We start from the raw sequence: 20,497 nt of genomic DNA on the forward strand, positions 1-20,497 counted from the left end.
CATTCTCTTTAACTTCCATCCATTGGTGATTGGTGATTCTGCGTTAAGCAGAAATGGCTTGAGGCAATGGCCAGTGAGCCCAATCAGTAACAAGCTTCTATTCTGGAATGTGTTGGGTGCTTGAGGAGAGATATAAAAAATAAAACTAAATCACCTTGGTCATCAAGGAGCTTCTGTATGTGTCTATGTCTAGGATCCAACTTGCCATTTCATTGGTATAGACCAGTGATGGCGAACCTTTTAGAGGGGTGAGAAATGTCCTCAGGTGCCCATGGAGAGGGAAAGGGGAGCAGCCCAACCCTATGTCCCTCTGGCTTTCTAGTAACAAACTCTAATGAACTCTCTGCTGGGGCGTTGGCATACGTGTCCACAGAGAGGGCTCCAAGTACCCCTTTTAGCATATATGCCATAGATTCCCCACCACAGATATACAGAATTTCTTCCCTATCTGTTGTGCAGTTCTGCAGTTCTATAGTTCTGTATATGCTGTATAGTTGGTCCTCTGGGAAGGTTGCCTAGGGTAGTGAGCAGGTAGGGAGTTGGCCCCTGATCACGTCACCCAACATCAGAAAGGTGGGAAGCTGACAGGCCCCCATATCCACCAAGTCAAGATCCAAGATAGGCCACGCCAACTAGCTTCTCCTCCCATCAATCAGGTCAACCTCAGTGGTCCCAAACTTATGCCAACCCCCAGGGAGAGGCAGGAAACCAACTGGCCCCAGATCTCAATAGGCACTGCTACAAGTCCAAGACCCAGGGAAGTCAGTCCCATCTGGAACCAAGCATCTCTGAAACTTCAGGTCAACTAGCCCCAACTCCCTCCAAAAGGGTGGGCCTTCCTTTTGGACCTCTGCTCTGTCCCTTTTTCCTTTCAGTCAGTACAAGCAGCCTGGGCCTGCAGGCTTCTCTGACCTCCAGTAACAGGATCAGGAGCCTCCTGGAAGGGGTTCAGCTTTCAGCCTAGTACCTGCTATTTGGTAGGGCTCAGGGCCTTCCAGAAGTAGAGGGACATCAGTTCTTCATATTTGATGGGTATTGGGGCTATCTGGCATCCATTTCCCAGAAACCCCAGTCCCTTGGAGCGTGATGGTATATCTGCCCCTTACTGCCAGAGTTGGGATCCTCTTGATTGGAGCCTCTTAGTAGGGGGAGGGAGGGGTGAGGGTCTGATAGAAGCAGAGATCAGTTGTCAGCCAGCCCCCCAACCATAGCTCCCTGACATTCAGCAGAAATTGGAGAGTTGGGGCACCAGACAGGAGGAAAATGAAGCTGTGTGAACCTCACAGGAGCTGAGACCAGCCAGCCTCAAGTCTCTTCAAGCTCCACTGACTGCAGTTGAGGCCTGCAGGCCTGGCACATCTCTGATTTGGTAGACCCAGATTTCATTGCAACAGAGTCAAGCAGGCCTCCTGCCTTACTGTCCAGCCAGTCACAGGGAAGAGTGGTGCCTACTATTCTGGAACCTCTTAGGTGTGGGAAGGGAGGAGTATAACTGGTCTGACCAGAACCAGGATCTTCCAGCTTCCCAGTCCTTTCCCACCTGCTCACTGGCATAAGTTGAGGCCTGTTGGATTTCAGGCCAGGAGACTTCTAGTGACTGGATCAGGACCAACTCCTCTCCCGCTATGTTCCCCCCTGCCCCTTTGGCAGGAAATTGGTAAGAGGCTTCACCAACATAGTGGGGGGCCTGAGTAGAGCAGGCCACAGTCTGCTTCCAGTTTAGCCCTCCCCTAGTTTAGCCCTCCCCTGTAGTTAGACATGGGATTGCCTGTCCTGGAGCCTCTTAGGGCTGAGTGGGCTTTGTGCAGGGTCTGCAACCTGACCCAGGACTTCAAAAAACCTTAGGGAAGCTGTCCCAACTCCTGGCAAAAGAGGGGCAAGGCAAATCTTGCCAGGCTCCAAGCCCTGAGAGTTCCCAGGGAAGGGAAAGCAGATAGCCTCAACTCTGAGCACCTACTAAATCCGTGAGTGGCCAGAGAGACCTGCCAGAACTCCTGAGAGTGGGGTAGGGAACATAGCAGGGAGTCTAAGAGGCCAGAGGCCAAGTGGCACCTGATCTGGACACCTGAAGTCAGAGAGTCACGAAGCCCAAATATGGCCGAAGTCAGCTGGCCTCTCCTTCAGGCCCACTGAAGTGATGTACTCCAACTTTTCCACTAAGCCTCAGGGGGCAAAATGTATGAGAGGTTGGAGGGGCTCAGACTCTCCGCCAGGTCTAGGACAACTGAGGCCAGGTATCATTTGCAGGTAAAAATCTTCAGCTAGCCCCAACTCCAGTCAAAGATATGGCCCTTCTTCTGGGGCCCTCTGCTCTCTCTTGACAAATGCCTGACTGGGAGCCCCTGCTGTTCCCCACTTATGTTGGCCAGTTTCAGCAGGCAGGCTTGCCAGAGGCCTCCAGGATCTAGAGAGGACTGAAGGCTGACCAAGTTTGGAGAAACTTTGCTCCTTCAGGTTTTATGGGAGTTGAGCCAGGAAGAGGGGCCAACAACCCTCCAGACTCAGCCACCCCCTGCTGCATTCTGTGCCTTTTGGCAAGAGTTCAAGTAGGCAAACTGACCAGAGGCCCCAGGGATCAAGTGAAGCTAGCATTCTGGCCAGGTCTTAGAGGACTTTGCTTCTTCAAGTTTGGTGGGCATTCGGCCAAGAACAGGTGCCAGTTTCCCTCTGGGACTCCTTTGTTTTGTCCTCTCCACTTCTGGTGGGAAATTCAAGTCAGGCCTCAACTACCTGGAGGCCGAAGGGAAATGATGGCAGAAAGGGAGCATTCTCTTTTCAGGTGCCATAGCATTTAGGGCCTGCTGGTTTGTTACCTCTTTAACTTACGGTGACAGGATCCTGAGCCAAATGGCCTCCTGCCAGTGGAAACCCCTTTATAAAAAGTGGGAGTTTGGGCAGGCAGGTTGGCCGTGGACTTAGGGACGAAGGGGGCTGGATGCCTGATGGGAGAGAGGGAGGAGGAGATAGGATCCAGGGGCTTTCTGCCTCTCCTATCTCTGGTGACAGGATGAGGAGCTGGTGGTCTTCAGGCCCCTGGGACTCCTTGCTGTTTCTTCCACTATCGTGGGAAGTCTGGCATTTAGGCAATAACTACCCACTGGGCCAAGTGAAATGATGGGATAAGAGGGAACTCCCCATTCAGGTTTGATGGGAATTTGGGACCTGATGGCTTCTCAGCTCTCTGACATCTAGTAAGAGAAAACTGTATCCCGCTTCTCACCCCACTAGGGATATCCCCTATTTTGTTTCCACATACCTTCCCTCTTTGTTTTGGCTAGTGTTCTTGTAGTCAGGCTGGTCTGTGGTGGCAGAGACCTCATGGGGTTAGTGGGGGACACAGCCACCTCAGGTTAGGTGAAAGGTGTCCCAGGAATTAGGAGCCAGCTGTCCTGGGGCCTCTGGAAAACCCTGCCTCACCCTAACAATTTTGTTGGCAGGCAGGCTTCTACTACCAAGAGGGCCAAGGGAATGATGGGAGCAGTGGCAAATCCTGCTTCAGGTTTGGTGGGAGTTGGGGCCCACAGACTTTCCAATTCTCTGACCTCTTGTAACAGGATTCGGGACCAAATGGCCCCCCTTTTAGGACCCCTACCTAACCTGTGGAAATTGGGGTCCATCGTGATCAATCTTTCTTTTTTAAAAATTGTTTATTTATTTTTAAGTTTTTTCCATGATTCATGTTCTTTCCCTCCCCTTTTCCCTCCTCCCTCTGGGAGCCGATAAGCAATTGCACTGGGTTATACAAGTATTATCACTCAATACCTACTTCTACATTATTCATTTCTGTAATAGAGAAACCTTTTAAAACCCAAACCCCAAATCGTATACCCATATAAACAAGTGAGAAATCACATGTTTTCTTCTGTGTTTCTGCTCCCACAGTTCTTTCTCTTGATGTGGATAGTGTTCTTTCTCCTAAGTTCTTCTGGATTGTTCTGGATCATTGCATTGCTATCAGCAGCAAAGTGGATGACATTTGATCATCCCACAATGTTCCAGTCTCTGTGTACAATGTCCCCTGGTTCTGCTCATTTAGCTCTGCTTCATGGAGGTCTTTCCAGTTCTTATAGAAATCCATCAATTCATTATTACTTATAGCATTATAGTATTCCATCACCAACATATACCACAATTTGTTCAGCCATTCCCCAATTGAAGGGAATCCCGTCATTTTCCAACTTTTTGCCACCACAAAGAGCGCAGCTATGAATATTCTTGTACAAGTCTTTTTCCTTATTATCTCTTTGGGGTACAAACACAGCAGTGCTATGGCTGGATCAAAGGGCAGGCAGTCTTTTAGCACCCTTTGGGCAGAGTTCCAAATTGCCCTCCAGAATGGTTGGATCAATTCACAACTCCACCAGCAGTGAATTAGTGTCCCAACTTTGCCACATCCCCTCCAGCATTCATTACTTTCCTCTGCTGTCATGTTAGCCAATCTGCTAGGTGTGAGGTGATACCTCAGAGTTGTTTTGATTTGCCATCCTGATTAATTTTACCTTGGACTACAGGAAGATGTGCAAAGCAGCCTCAGAATTCTAGGACCACCTGCCATGTTCCCTCTACTGATGGGGAATCCAGAACTTAAGGGACAGCTACTTAGTTGACCAAGGGAATTTACAGGATAAGGAGGATATCCGTCTTCTGATATGATGGCAGTTAGGACCTGCTCATTCCCCAACTCTCTGATTTCTAGTAATGGGAAACTATGGTCTCCCACCTCTCAGACCCCCTGCCATCATGTTCACAACACCTCCTTTCCCATTTTGGCTAGAGGTCCTAAAGGCAATTTGGCCAGGGGTCTGAAGGATCTAGTGAGAATGGGATCTAGACCAGTGTTGGGGATTTTGCCTTTAAACACTTGATGAAATGGGTCCTAAGCACAGAGGCTAGCTGTCCTGACACCCCACTCCACCCCCACTGAGATACTCTGCTGTGGTACACGCAATTTGGTTGGACAGTCAGCAGAACTAGGAACTACCTATCGGGCCAAGGTGAAGGATGGGAGCAGGGGAATATCTCCCTTCAGGCTTCATGGCAGTTGTGTCATTTTGATCTCTCTGGCTTGGAGAAAGGAACAAGGAGAAATAGGCTCAGATACCTGGGACCCCCTGCTGTATTTTTCCATGTTCTCATCAGAAATTGGGCAGCAGGATTAGGGACTATTCCCCTTAGGGTTGGATGGGACATGAGACCTACTTCTTTCCTCCATCTTGAATCGCTTTTTAAATTTTAATTTTATTGGTTATTTAAGAAAATGTTTCCATGGTTACATGAATCATGTTCTTTCCCTCCCTTCCTCCCCCCCCCATAGCCAATACACAATTCCCCTGGGTTTTTCATGTGTCATTGTTGGATCTCTAGTTATAAGAAACTTTTTCAAATAGCCATACTACTGGACCCTCTGCTAGGTGTCCACCCATTCCCTTTCCTTATTGGTGGGAATGCACCAAGTCACGTTGAGCAATAGTTTGAGGGACCTTTTGGGTTGGAGAGACTGGATGAGAGGTGTCCCAGGGACAGGAGCCACATGTCCTGGGTCCTCTGTGACCCTTTTCTGTGTCCTGTCCATTTTGGAGGAAAATCTAGTAGGTAGAACAGCAGTACCTGTTGGACAAAGAAAACTGATGAGAGGAGGATGGAGACAGCACCTTAAGGACAGATAGGAATTGAGACACATAGGCTTCCCAACTCCCAATGAGCTCTAGTTAGAACACATTTCTTCAAATGGCCTCCCCCCATCATACACCCCCTGCTATGGGTCCACTCTACCTCATCTCTTTTGGGGCAGGAATTCTGTCAAGGATCTAGTGAATTAGGGAGACTAAAGGAAAGATGGGAAATGTAGAATATTGAGGTCAGCCAAAAAGTATCCCAGGAAGAGGTGCCATTTGTCCTGGGGCCTCTGTGACCCCCCTGCTGTGTCCAGGAATATTTTTTTCCAGGTAAGGCCAGTTAGGCTATAGGTTCCTAGTGGGGACAAGGAAAATGATAGGAAAAAGGGGTATGCCTTCTTTTAGGTAGTGTGCCTCAGCCATTCTGGAAATGTAGGATAGAACTACCTACTGGGCCAAGGAAAATGTTGGGATCAGCAGGATAGCAACCTTTAGGTTTGATGGGAATGTAGTTTTCTGGCAGCTCAGATCTCTGGGAACAGGAAGAGTATGGAATGGCCTCAGGCCTCAGGGACTCCCTATTGTGTTCCCTTCCAATTTTGGTGGGAAGCCTGGCAGGCAGTTGTCAACTACCTAGTTGGTCAAGGGGAACGATGGGAGTGGGATGCTATCCCCACCATCAGTTTTGGACCCTCAGCCTTTTTACATCTCTCAGCTAAGGAAATGAAGGTTAGTTTGGCCTGAGGCCACTGAGACTCTCTGCTGTATTCCACCATTTTTGGTGGGAAATCTGGCTTTTAGGACACAAGTCACTGTTGGGGCAAGAGGAATAATTGAAGCAGAGGGACACCCCCTAAGGTTTGATGGGAGTTGGGCCCTGAAGGCTTCTCAATTCTATCTCTTGTAGTAATAGGGGACAGTTGAGGTCCCCCACTAGTATGGTTTTACTATTTCTTCCTTAAGCTCTTTTAGTTTCTCCTTTAAAAATATGGTTGCTATACCATTTGGTGCATAAATGTTTAGTATTTAGATTACTTCATCATTTATAGTACCTTTTAGCAAGACGTAATTTCCTTTACCTCTTTTTTTTTAATTTAGAAATTTTAAATTTTGAAAATATTTTTCCATGTTTACATAATTCATTTTCTTTCCCTCCCCTCTTTCCTGTTCTCTGTCTCTTGTTTTTCCCTCTCTTAGCCAGTTATGATGAGAGTAATGTTTAAGTATTGTCCGTCACCATCTTTATCCTCTCCTCCCCATAATAATTTTTCATGCCTCTTCATGTTATATCATTTAGCCCATTCTATCTCTCCCTTCCCTTTTCTCTCAGTGTAATCCTCTTTTTCAGCCCTTGCTCATATCATCATACATCATATCATCATAATCAGCTTGCTTTCCAGCCCTCTTTCTAAGGATATTCCTTCTATCTGCTCTACTGCTAAGAGTAATGTTTAAAAATGACAGATATTCTCTTTTCACATAGAAATACAAACATTTTTACCTTAATGAGTCGCTTAAATTTTCTCTTCCTTATTTACCTTTTTGGACTTCTCTTGTCTTGTGTTTGGATTTCAATTTTTTTGTTTAGGTCTGGCTTATTCCTCAGGAATGCTTAGAAATCTATCTAATTGAATGTCCATTTTTTTTCTTGTAGGAATAGGAAAAACCAAAATGGTCACCCTTCTCTGGTATCTCCTGTTTGTGTGTCTACTGCCATCACCACCGCCATGACGTCCTCCTTCTTTGAGAAGTTTGTATTGTCATGCTGGTCAGTAGTATAAAGGACTTAATGAGTTTAGAAATTGGAAGGAAAGATGGTGATATAGATCCTTCAAAGTAAGTGAGCAGTATCCTGGAAATATGTGTGCCTGCTATCTTGGAGCCTTTGGGACCCTTCCCAGTGTCCAAAGGACTTTAACAGGAAACCAAGCAGTTAGAATACAGAATATATAGGGAGCCAAGGAAAGTAATGGGACAAAGGGGAATGTCCCCCTTTAGGAATGATGAGAGTTGGTACCCAAGCCTTCTAACTCTGTCATATCCAGGAGAAATAATGGGGCCAAATTGGCTACTGTACTCTTGGACTCCATGATGCTTCCCCAACTCTCTCCTTCTTTTGGGGGGATTTGGTATACTCAATATTCTTATTGGAGTCAGGGACCAAGAGGGGTTGGGAGCTTGAAGGGATGATGGGAAATAGCCCCTTCAGGACAGATAGAGGACGTAATCCCACCTTGAGGCTTAATGAGGCACCTCTTTTCCTTTTGACTTCTGTGACTAGGAGAAAGGAAGAAGTAAACGTGGGCTCTGGAACCCCCCAATGCCATGCCCTTCAACTTTCCCCCCAGACATTTGGTAAGCAGGGGTAATTTCCTTGTGGGCCTCAAGAAATGATGGAATTAGGAGATGACCCCTGCAGGTTTGATGGGACTTTGGACCTACTTCCTTCCTCTGTCTCAGTATCTCTAAATAGAAAACTTTTCCAAATGGCCACTCCCCACCCCTGACCCCTCTGCTGTGTGCCCAGCCATTCCCTTGCCTTTTGGGTGAGGCTTCATGCAGTCAGACCAGTCCAGGGGTTTGAGGGACCTTTTGTGTTAAGAGAGAATGAAGGGAAGCCTGGGGATAGTCTTCAGGCTGAATGAGAGGTGTCCCAGAGGCAGGAGCCACGTGTCCTGGGTCCTCCATGACTCTTTTTCTGTGTCCTGTCCATTTTGGAGGGAAATCTAGTAGGTAGGACAGCAGTACCTGTTGGACAAAGAAAAATGAGAGTCTAGAGACATCGCCCCTAAGGTGGGATAAAATTAGGGGCCTGTAGGCTTCCCAACTGTATGAGTTCAGGAAATGGGATATTTTTTAAAATCATCTCCTCCCCAATCCCATACACCCTTGCTTTGGGTCCACTCCACTTCCTCCCTTTTGTAGCAGGAATTGTGGATTCCTATTGACCAGTGGTGTCAGATCTTAGTACTAGCTTTGGGGAGACTAAAGGGAAGATGGCTGCCATAGGCCCCTCAAGTCCAGCAAAAAATGTCCTGAGACCTCTGAGACCCCTTGCTGTGTCCAGGAACATTCCTTCCCCCCCCCCCCAGTAAAGCTGAAAGAAAGCCTTTTTGAGGCCCAAATAAAGTAATGGGAGCTAGGGGGATATGCTCCTTCAGAGATGAGGGAATTTTAAGATCCTCGTTCACCTTCTGACCTCTTTGAGTTTGGAAAGGCCTTAGGGACCTCCTGCTGTGTCCCCTCCACTTTTAAAAATGTTTTTATTGATTAAGAAAAATTTTCCATGGTTACATGATTCATGTTCTTTCCCTCCTCTCCCCCTATTGCCCCCCCCCGCCCCAGTAACCAATGAACAATTCCATTGGGTTTCACATGTATTGCTGATCAAGACCTATTTCCATATTGTTGATGTTTGCACTCGGGTGATCATTTAGAATCTATATCCTCAATCATATCCCCATTGAATCATATGATCTAACAATTGTTTTTCTTCTGTATTTCTGCTCCCACAGTTCTTCCTCTGGATGTGGATAGTGTTCTTTTTCATAGGTCCCTCAGAATTGTCCTGGATCATTGCATTGCTCCCCTCCACTTTTGGTGGGAAGTCTGTCAGGCAGGTGGCAACTGCCTAGTTGGCCAAGGTAAATGATGGGAACAGAAGCATAACCCCCTTCAATTTTGATGAAAATTGGGGAGGAAACTGGCCAATCTAACCTTGGAGGAGAGGAAGAGATGCATAATGGCTTCAGATCTCTGGGACCCTGTACTGTCTCTGTTTCCAGTAGGAAATGGGGAATGTATTATGTTATCACTTTGGCCAAGGGGAATGATGGGATGAGAAGGATATCCACCTGAACGGAAGTTTGAAGATTCAGCCCTTTCATTATAGGTGAAAGGTTTCCCAACACCTGGTCGTTTGTCCTGGTGCTTCTGGCATGCCCTGCTATATCCAGAAGCTTTTTGGCAGTACCTCAGAGAACTATGTTGTAGGTCCCGATGGAATGAAGGGGAATGTCTGCCTTCGGTTAATGATGGAAGTTCTGATCTTCTGTCTTCTATCATCTTGTCACAGCTGTGTAAAAGAAGGCAAAATGGTCTGTGGCCTCTGAGACCCCCTTGTATGATCCACCTATTTTTTTCAAGAGATCTGACCTGCAGGACACAAGTCCCTCTTGGGCCAAGGGAAATGATGGGAGCAGAGGACATCTCCCTCAATGTCTATTGGGAGCTGGACCATGTAGACTTTTCAGTTCTGTGAGCTCTGTAGTAAGAGGAAGCCACCGAATGGCCTCCCCACCTCTAGAATCCCCCTCTGTGTGTCCACCCCAGCTGCCTCCACCTCTTATCCTTTTTTTACACATTCCTACAGTCACACGGGTCAGTAATATAAAGGACCCTAGTGGGTTTGGTAGCCTGAAGGGTAGGTGGAGAACATAGCGCCTTCAGTCTAGATGAGAGGTATACTCAGAACATGTACCAGCTGTCTTGGGGCCTTTGGGACCCTCTGCAGTGTCCAGTGGTGTTTAGCAGGAAATCGAGTGGTTATGGTGCTGGTATCCAGGGGGTCAAAGAAAATGATGGGACAAAGGGGAATATCCCCCTGAGGAATAGTGAGAGTTGGCACCCCCTGCCAGCTTTTCTTTCTGACTTCCAAGGGAAGAAATAGGGGCAGAATGGCTTCTGTGCTCTTGGGCAGCATGATATGATACTCAGCCATCTTTCTCCTTTTTGTGGGAGTTGATGGAATCAGTCTGGCCAGCGGGGACCTAGTGGGGTTAGGAACCGGAGCAGAAGGATGAGGGACAACATCTTGATGGGATTTGGCGTCTCCCCCTTTGACTTGGAGAGAGAAATGGGCAAAAAGGTCCCCTGGTTTCTGGAACCTGCTGCTGTCTCCTGACACCATTTACCAGAAATGGGACAAGCAGGGGACATTTCCTTAGCCAGTCTAAGGGAATGATTGTATTAGGGGATATTTCTCTACAGCTTGGGTGGAACTTGGGACCTACTTCCTTCCTCCTCTCTGACCTCTAGTACCAAGAAACTTTTCCAAATGACCCCCCCACACACACACCCTCTGCCCAGCCACCCTTCTCTTTGGGTGAGGCTTCATACAGTCAGACCAGTCCCATGGTTTAAGAGACCTTTTGTGCTAAGAGAGACTGAAGGCATAAGAGGTGTCCCAGGGGGAGGAGCCACATGTCCTGCGTCCTCCGGGACCCTTTTCTGTGTCCTGTCCATTTTGGAGGGAAACCTAGTAGATAGAACAGCAGTACCTGTTGGACAAAGAAAAATGAGAGACTAGAGACATCATCCCTAAGTGGGATAGGAATTGGGGGCCTGTAGGCTTCCCAACTGTATGAGTTCTGGGAATAGGACATTTCTTCAAATCACCTCTCCCCACCCCATACACCCCTGCTATGGGTCCACTCCACTTCCTCCCTTTTGGGGCAGGAATTGTGGATTCCTACTGACCAGTGGTGTCAGACCCCAGTGCTTTGGGGAGACTTAAGGGAAGATTGATCCTAAAGACCCTCAAGGCCAGGGAAAAAGTGTTGCAGGAACAGGAGGTATTTGTCCTGATGCCTCAGACACCCTGCAGTTTCCAGTAGCATTTTCCCCAGGTAATGTGGCTAGGCTACACGTTCCTTGTGGGCCAAGGAAAATGATTGGAGAAAGGAGGATACTTCCTTTAGCTATGAGGGAATTTGTGATTCCCCACCTTCCGGCAAGGTGAAATGTCTTCAGGACTCTGGACTTTATGCTGTATGGTCAGGTGCCCACCTCCCCTTTTGGGAGGGAGGTCATGCATTCAGGCTGGACAGTGGTTTCGGAGACCTGTTGGGGTTGTGAGAATGAAGAGGATTTGGGAGACAAAAGGCTCTTCACGTAAGAGGAGAGGTTCCAGGAAGAGCATAACATTTTCTCTGTGGTGTCCACCCCATTTTGACAGGAAAGTTGGCTAGATCACACAACAGCCAGTTGGGCCAAGAGGAAGTAGGGGAACAGGAGGAGAGCCCCCTTCAGGACTGATGGGAATGGGGTCTTGTGCTCTCCTCTCATTCTTCTGTCCCAGCCCCCAGAACCCAGTGGCCTCAGGGAGCCCCTGCTGTGCCCCAGCCCTTTTTGCTCAGAAATCAGTCATTAGAGAACCATTCACTTAGTAGGCTAAAAGTAATGATGGAAACGGGGAATGCCCTTCAAGTTTAATGGGAATTGAAGCTTTCTTTGTTCCCAACTCTGTGACCTCTAGAAGCAAGAAATCTAATCTTTGACCTCTTACCTCTCAGACCTCATGCTATATGCCCACATTTGTCAGAAGATCTACAAGGCCAACTGGATAGATTTCACAAGAATCTAGGGTAGATTAGTGCTTGACTGAGTTTGGGTAATGTTATTCCTTCAAGCTTGATGAGATGTGTCCTAGGAATAGAGGTCAGCTGTCCTGGAGCCATTGGACCCCATGTTGTACCCCTTTTGTTTTTTTCTGAAATTGTAGTTTATAGGATCCAATTACCTATTTGGTCAAGGGAAACGACGGGAGGAGTGGAATATCCTATTTCCTGTTTGCTGGGAGTTGGGGCTTGTAGGCTTCTGAATTCTTTGACCTTTACTAACAGTATTCTATTTCAGTGGCCTACCTTCCATGGAACCCCTGCTGTGTTTCCAGCCTCCCACTAAGGCTGGTGAGCCCCCAGGAATCTAGTGGGGATAATTGTCTGACTGGGGCTGGAGAGAACAATTCCACTTCAATGAGAGCTCTTCTAGGAATAGGGCCCAGTTCTGGTGGTCTCTGAGCCCTTTTGCTGTGCCTCAGCTATTCTGGAAAGATAATCATTAGGTAGAATAGAAATATTGGGATGGGTGGGATAGTGACCTTCAGGTTTGATGGGAATGTGGTGTGCCTTCTGGCCTCTCAGACCTAAAATGGCCTCAGGCTCTGGGAATCCCTGCTATTCCCTCTATATTTCTCGTAGGAAATGGGGCATGCAGGTGGTAACTGGCTCAGGAGGATATCCATCTGAATAGAATTTGGGAGAATTATCCTCTTAATGTTGGTGAAAGGTTTCCCAGAACCTGCCCATTTGTCCTTGGGTTTCTGGTAGCCCTTGCTGTGTCCAGAGGCATTTTTGACAATGAATCAGACAGGTATGTCGTAGGTACTAATGACAATACTGGGATGAAGGAGAATATTCCCCTTCAGTTATGAGGGCATTTGGATCCCTCTGCCTTCTAGCTTCTCTAACCATTGGGTAGAAGAAGGGCAGAATAACCTCGGACCATTGAGATGCCCTGCTCTGTTCTACTATTTTGGGTGGTGATCTGGCCTGTAGTGGGGAATGATGGGATCAGGAGGATATTGTAGGAATATATGCTATAATACATATAATTAATATAATAATGTAATTAATATAACAAAATATAATACAATTATAATCTAATCTAATATTATAATAAAATAATATAATAAACATAATGTGAAAATCCAGGCAGAGAGTAAAACCTCCTTCCAGCTCAGAGGAAATCCAAGAAGGAAGTAAAGACAGTTATTGTCAGTTCAAACTCCCACAATTCCTCTCTCCTTCCCAGAATCCTATCCCAGGGCTTGTATCAAAATTCCCTTCTTTTAGCTAATTTCTAAAATCACTCTATCCCTAACTTATATTCCTACAATATCCACCTGAATGAAAGTTGGGGAAACTCAGCCCCTTCATGTTAGGTGAAAGGTTTCCCAAGACCTGGTCAGTTGTCCTAGAGCTTCTGAAACCCCCATTTTCAATTTCAATCTTATTTTCCCCCAGTTACATGTAAAAACTTCCTAATGTGTGTGTGTGTATTTTTAAAAAACCCTCACCTTCCATCTTAGAATCAATACAGTGTATCAGTTCCAAGGCAGAAGAGCAGTAAGGGCTAGGCAATGGGGGTGAAGTGACTTGCCCAGGGTCACACAGCTAGGAAGCGTCTGACGTCAAATTTGAATCCAAGACAACCCATCTCTGGGCCTGGCTCTCAATCCACTGAGCCACCCATCTGCTCCCTTCTAAAGTTTTTTAAAAGAATTTTGAGTCTTGAATTCTTCTACTCCTTCCCCTACTCATACAAATTTTACATGTGCAATCAGGTAAGTATTTTTCCATATTAATCTTTTTATGGAAGAAAACTCAAACAAACAAACAAAAAACAAAGTGAAAAAGGTTTGCTTCAGCCTGGATTCAGACTCCATCAGTTCTTTCCTTGAAAGCAGATGGCATTTTTTTCATGAGTCCTTTGAGATGGTTTTGGATTCTTTTATTTCTGAGAATAGCTAAGTCCTTCACTGTTGTTCAGAGTACAGTACTCCTATTATTAAGTTCAGTGTTCTCCTGGTTCTGTTTACTTCACTCTACTTTAGTTCAGGTAAGTCTTTCTAGGTTTTTCGGAGCTTCTCCTGCTCATTTCTTATGGCTCGATAGTATTTCATTACCGTAATATACTATAGCGCAGGCAACCATTTCCCAATTGATGTGTATCCCCTCACTTTCCAATTCTTTGTCTCCACAGAAAGAGCTGCTTTAAATATTTTTGTGCAAATAGGCCCTTCCCCTTTTCATTTTATTTTACTCTCTTTGGGAGGTTATGCGACTCCAGAACTCATTTTGAGACATATCATGGTTTATTGGAAGATAATTTGGTAGAGATCATGTAGGTGTGTGTACCTTCTTCACATCATCTTGGTTCTGCCTGTACCCACAGCCTTTTATAGATGGGAAATTTGCCTGTACAACAACAGAATCAATTGGGCCAAGAGGAAGGATAGGAACAGGAGGACAGTCCCCTTCATGTTGGACGGGAATTGGGCCTTGCTCTGTCTTTTAATTCCTCCTATCTCAGGAACAAGAGCCACGTGGCCTAAGGGCCCCCCTTTTTGCTTAGAAATCAGGCACTCAGGAACCATTCATTTTACTTAGACTGAAGGCATGATGGAATTGGGGAATTCCCCCTTCAACTTTGATGGGAGTTGCAGCTTTTTTCTTTCCAACTCTGACATCTAGTCAGGGAAAATTGCACCTTTGTTCTCTTTCCTCTGGCACCCTGTGTGTACCCACATCGTCCCTTTCCCATTGTGGCTGGAGATTCTAAAGGCAGACTAGCTAGATTTCACAGGGATTTAGTGAGGGTTTCAGGTGATGTTACCCTTTCAGTTTTGTTGAGAGGTATTTCAGGAATGGGGTAGGCTGTCCTGGGACCACTAGGACCCCCTGCTGTGAATGAAAAATTTTCTTCCCAGGAATTCTGGATGGTAAGATCCAAATACCTATTGGGTCAAGGGAAATGATGGGAGCAATAAGAATATCCTCCTCCTGGTTTGATGGGAATTAGGGCCTACAGCTATCCACACTCTCTGACCACTAGTAACTGGATTCTCTACCAGATGATCTCCCTTCCCTGGAAACTCTGCTAGGTGCCCAGCTTACTCCCTCTTCCCCTTTTTGGGGAGTAGCTCCTCATCAGGCAGTTCCTGAGGATTCCCCAGGCATTTAGTGTGGATTGGAGCTTGACAAGAGCTGAGGGCACCTATTTGGCTTGAGGTATGCTGAGAGGTATCCTAGAATTAGGGTCCAACAACCCTGTGTTTTCTGAGCCTTAGCTCTTCTGGAAGGAAATCCATCAGGTAGGTACAGAACTACCTATTGGGTCAAGGGAAAAGTTGGGATTGGCAGGAAAGCGATCTTTGATGAGAATTTGGTCTGCCTTCTGGCTTCTCAGACCTCTGAACAGAAAAGCGTAGAAAGGTCTTCCTCTGTTTGGTGGGAAGCCTCGCAGGTAGGTAACAACTACCTAGTTAGCCATGGGGAATAAAGGGAGTTGGAAGATATCCCCGCTTCGGTTCTGATGGAAGTTGGGTAGGAAACTGGACAATCTAGCCTTGGACTAGAAAAGGAGGGGGAAAATGACTTCAGATCTTTGGAACCCCAAGCTGTGCCTCTATTTCTGGTAGGAAATGGGGTGTGCATTTGGTAAATACCAACTGAACCAAAGGGAATGATGGGATCAAGAGAATATCCACCTGAATGGGAGTTGGGAGACTCAGTCCCTTCATGTTAAGTGAAAGTTTTCCCCAAGCCCCTTGCTGTGTCCAGCGACATTCTGGAGGTAAATCAGATAGCTATATTTTAGGTTCCAAGAATAATAATCGAAGGAAGGGGGAATATCCCTGTTCAGTTGTGGTCAAAGTTGGGACCTTCTTCCTTTAGCATCTCTCATCACAGTAAAAGGACAGACTGGCCTAAGGCTACCGAGACCCCCTGCTGTGTTCTGCCCATTTGGGGGAGAGATCTGGCTTGTAGGACATGACTCTTCTGCCAAGAGAAGGATGTAAACAGGAGGGTGTCTACCTTCAGGTCTGATGGAAGTTGTAATATGTAATAACAGGAAACCTCTCCAAACGATCACCCTCCTGGACCCTCCGTTGTGTGCCCACACATTCCCTTGCCTTCTGGGTAGGAGTTCATGCAGTCAGCCTGGGAAGTAATGTTGGGGAAACTGAAAGACTGGGGACATCGTTCCTTTGGGTTGGGCCTGGATGAGAGGTGTCCCAGAGAACACAGCTAGTTGTCCTCAGCCCTCTGAGCCCTCTTGGTATGTCCTTTCCATTTTGGAGGGAAACGTAGCAGGTAGACTATTAGTATCTATTTGACAAAGGAAAATGAGAGAATGGAGACATTCACCTTAAGGTGGGATAACTATTGGGGCCTATAGGCTTTCCAACTCTCTGAGCTCTAGTAACAGAACACTTCACCTTTGGAATCCCATGCTATATGTCCAAATCATCCCCTCCTCATTGTGGCCAGAGGACCCAAAGGCAGACTGGTTTCTCCAGAAATTAGTGTGGGTTAGGGGCAATGACGTTACCCTTTCAGATTTGGCAAGAGGTGTCCAAGGAATGGGGATTGGCTATCCTAGGGCAGTGTATCCTGCTGTTATCCTTGCATTCTTCACCAAAGTTGGCTCATAGGATCCAAATACCTATTGGGCCAAGGGAAATGACGAGAGTAATAGAATATCCTGATTCAGGTTTGATGGGAATTGGGGCCTGTTGGCTTCCAAACTCTGACGTCTTAACAGGATGATGTATAAAATGGGCTCCCCTCTCCCCTATTGTGTGCCCAGACTCCCCATTCCCCTCTTTAGGGACTTGTCCCTAAGGCAGGTGGGCCCCCAAGAGTAGCCAGGCATCTAGTAGGGATCAGAGGCTGACCAGGGCTGGGGAAAACTCAACTTCTCAGAACTATCCTAGGAACAGGGGCTGTGGTTCTACACCCCACTCCCCAGCTTTGCTTCAGCCATTCTGGCAGGATATCCATCAGGTAGTTCAGAACTACCTGTTGAACAGAGGGAAATTATGGGATTGGTGGAATAGTGACCTTCAGGTTTGGTGGATATTTGGTGTGCCTTCTGGTGCCTCAGACCTCTGGGAAAAGGAAGGGGAAGGAATGGCCACAGACTATTGGGATCCTCTACTGTGTCCTCCACTTTTAGTGGGAAGCCTAGCAGGCAGGTGGCACCTACCCAGTTGACCAAGGAGAATGATGGGAACATGAGGACATGCCCCTTCTGTTTTTATGGAAGTTGGGACCCAAACTGGCCACTCTAACTTCGGTAAGGGGATATAGCCCCTTTAGGTGATGGAGGTTAGGGCCCCTTGGCCTCCTGCCTCTCCCACCTCTTCTGATAGTTTCAGAGGCCAGTTGGCCTCAGGTCAGCCTAGGGCCTGTTCCTTAGTGGGGCTTGAGGTCTGCAGGGGAAAGGGAGACATTATGCCCCCTTCAGCTTTGGCTAGTTTTATAACTGGCATCCATCTTCAGATATTTCTGGTTCCTCAGGGCTTGACAGGAATCTGTCCCCTTTTTCTCAAACTAAGGCTTATATGAATTGGGGCCTCCTAGTATTAGGTAGGCAGAAGGGGCTGGACAAGAGTGGGGATCTCTGAGCTAGAACTCTGTGACTCACAGAGGATGCTTGGGATACTCTGGCTGGGGCCTGACAGAAGGAGAGTGGAGCCTTTGGGAACCTCTGAGCCTGACAGGATCAGGGATCAGCTAGTCTCTACCTTCAAGCTTCCTGTGTGCCTCCCCACTTTGAGAGGAGTTGAGGCCAGCAGACTTGGGCTCTCTCTGACCTAGTCAGACCAAGAGTTCACTAAAATAAGGTCAAGTGGGCCTTACTCCTCACATTTGGGCTTCTTGCTGTTCCCCTCTCCTAACCCTTTTGCCTGGAGTTTGGGCAAGTTGGCCTGAGGCTTCATCTACCTGAGGGGGGGGGAGGCTGAGAAGAGCTTGACTCCAGATCACCCTCTTTAAGGCCTGGGGCCTCTTAGACCTGGGTGGAAGAGCTCCAGGGTTTGGACCTACAACGGAAGACTGAGAGACCCCAGGCCAATGTGCCCTAATTTTGGACAAAGCAATGGGGAGGCCGGGACTGCCAGTCTTGAAGCCCAAGGGAAGGAAAACCAGACAGCCTCAACTCCCACTAGAGTTGAATGGGCAATGTCTCTGGGCCCCAATAAGGCCCATCAGTCAATCAGTCACCCTGGCTTCTCTTGGGATAGAGCCAAGTGCCAGGAAGTGGCCCAACTTCTGCCTAGCCTCAGAGGGCCGAGAGGTTTCAGGCCAGCTGGTCCTCGCTCCAATTCCCACCAATGAGGGACGGGAGAGCCCTTGGGAGGAAAGTAGTACACAGGCTCAGTCAGACCCCCAAGTCCCAGGTGTGATGGCCCCGGCTGCCTGAAAAGGCCCAGTCCATCCCTGCTTGGGTCCACCCCCACTCCCAATGGTCTCAGCGGGCACAAGGTCCAAGCGTGAGCATCGTCTGAGAGCTGCCCCACTCTCAGCAAGCCTCAAGGGGTGCCACCCCCGCGCCTGCTACAGGCAGGCCTGGCCTCAAGCCCCTCGCACGTGGGGACCATCAGGGCCCCAGGAAACGCCGAGGGCAGTAAGGCGCCGGCGCAGAGGGAGAAGCCTGGTGCAGGGCAGGGCGGGGGGGGGGGAGGGGGGGGGTCGGGAGCGGCGGCTACGGAGGCTGAAGGGGAGATCGAGAGCTAGAGGGAGAGCTGGTCAGAGCGCAGGAGAGCCAGGCAGCCCAGCCAGGAGAGGCTGGGAGCGCATGCGCGGGGCCAGCACTGCGGAGGGCCCGGGGAGGGGAGGGGAGCGGAGCAGAGCGGAGCGTGCTCAGGCAGCGACAGCTGCATCTGCATCCCGGGTCCCCTCCCCGTGGCCGCCGCCTCCTCCTCCTCCCTCTCCGCGTCCTAGCCCATCTCCAGCTCCAGCCAGGCTCTGGCAGCCCAGGTCCAGCGGCAGCCGCAGCCGCAGCCGCAGCCTCAGCCTAGCCTAGCCTGCACCAGGCTGCGCTGTGCTGAGAGGTCACGTTGCAGCAGCCAGGGATCAGAGAGGTAAAGGGGCACCGGCTGGGGATAGCAGCTCTCTCCCTGAGGCCGGCCGGGGGTGGGGTTGGGGCGATCAGGGCTTGGGCACCTCCTCCTCTGCCTCGAGCCAGAGCCTGGGGGGTTCGGTTGGGGGTCCCCACTCCCTTAGGTTCCTGGTCCTGCCCCCCAACAGACAATGCAGTCTTTAGAGAAACTTGGGCTCGCCTTGCCCTCCTAGCCCTAAGGGGAGAAGACTGGCTCGGCGGTAGAGTCCCCTTCCCCTCTGAGGAATGGACGGCCACTCCGCTGGTGATTTTGCCGTCTTTCCAGGGAGGATGGCTGGGTGGAAGGGAGCCCGTCCTTGCTATTCCTCACCCCACCCCCATGGGGCGACTCCCCCCTGGGTGAGGAGAGGTGGCTCTCTTAGTGGCTCTTTCCTCTGCGGTCTTCAGATTTGGCTCTCCATCATCCCTCTAGCTCTCGTTCAGCACCTCAGGAGGGAGGGAGGACCTAAAAGGGCTTTCCTTGGAAATTTGGGCTAACTGTGGATCAAGGCTGGCTCCCAGTTCTGCCTAGTACCGCCTTGGCATTTGGACAAGAGGGGAGAAGGTCTGTGCCCCACTCCGCCCTCTCCTGCCTGACCATCCAGGGCCTAGGTGGTGGGGCTTGGCTGCAGGAGCAGCGCAGCCCTGCTTGGGCCCTAGGGAATGCTGGGGGCGCGAGCACCCCGATTTTCGATTTTCGGGGAGTGAAGATTTGAGAAGCACTCGGGGCCTGAGGGTGGGAGGAGGGAGGGAAGAGAACCCAGTCTCTTGGGGAATAAAAAGGCCTTCCTGATCGAAGACAGATTCCTAGCAGAGGCACTCCCATAAGGGCTGCTGCAGTTCAGTGGGGGAGGAGGAGGGCAGGGCAGAGTGCAGCTGGACAGCACACCTCTGCTTCAGCCACTTGGCCCATTCCTCTGCAGTCCGATGTAGTGCTCTGACTGGCAGCTGGCCAAAGGACCCTGGGCGCAGACACCCAGCAGTCTACTTGGAGGTGACTGACTGGTGTCTGAAAGCTTGCCAGATTTTGCTTGGAATCTGGGCTCAGATGGATGGACCATAGAGGGTGTGGAGACTAGGTGTGAGAAAGGCTGCTGCATCTTTGGAGGCTTGTGTGCTCATCCTCCTCTGTTGCCCCACCCCGACCTCAGTGTGATGACTAATTGTTTTCTCATTGGTTTTCTATGTAGCAGAAAGAGCAGTGGGCTAGGAGGAGGCAAGAGACCTGTGTGCTGGGGACCAGCCCTTCTACTCCCTGGCTACATGACCTTGGACAAGTCACTTCCTTCTCTGGGCATCAGTTTCTCTCTGTCAAATGACTAGATGGTCTCTGGGGAATCTTCTAGCCCTAAAATTCCACAAGTGGATGTTGGTTTTGTCTGTACTGTTAGCTTGTTAGCTCTTGAAGGGAAAAGGCAGGCTTTGTGTTCCCA

The 20,497-nt window shown here is 48.8% G+C and overlaps 1 protein-coding gene across 11 annotated transcripts in view; it reads left to right on the plus strand.

Annotated features, from left to right (window-relative positions):
• Positions 1-20,497, plus strand: part of LOC100015800 (actin-binding protein WASF3-like) — a 213,435-nt gene that overhangs the window by 109,616 nt on the left and 83,322 nt on the right. For all 11 annotated transcript variants that reach the window (XM_056808936.1, XM_056808935.1, XM_056808937.1 and 8 more), the window contains one exon: positions 7,270-19,047. The gene's annotated coding sequence lies outside the window, so the exon portion shown is untranslated. The remainder of the gene's footprint in view (positions 1-7,269; positions 19,048-20,497) is intronic.

Source organism: Monodelphis domestica, chromosome X (assembly GCF_027887165.1).
Source record: "Monodelphis domestica isolate mMonDom1 chromosome X, mMonDom1.pri, whole genome shotgun sequence".
Classification (NCBI taxonomy): domain Eukaryota; kingdom Metazoa; phylum Chordata; class Mammalia; order Didelphimorphia; family Didelphidae; genus Monodelphis; species Monodelphis domestica.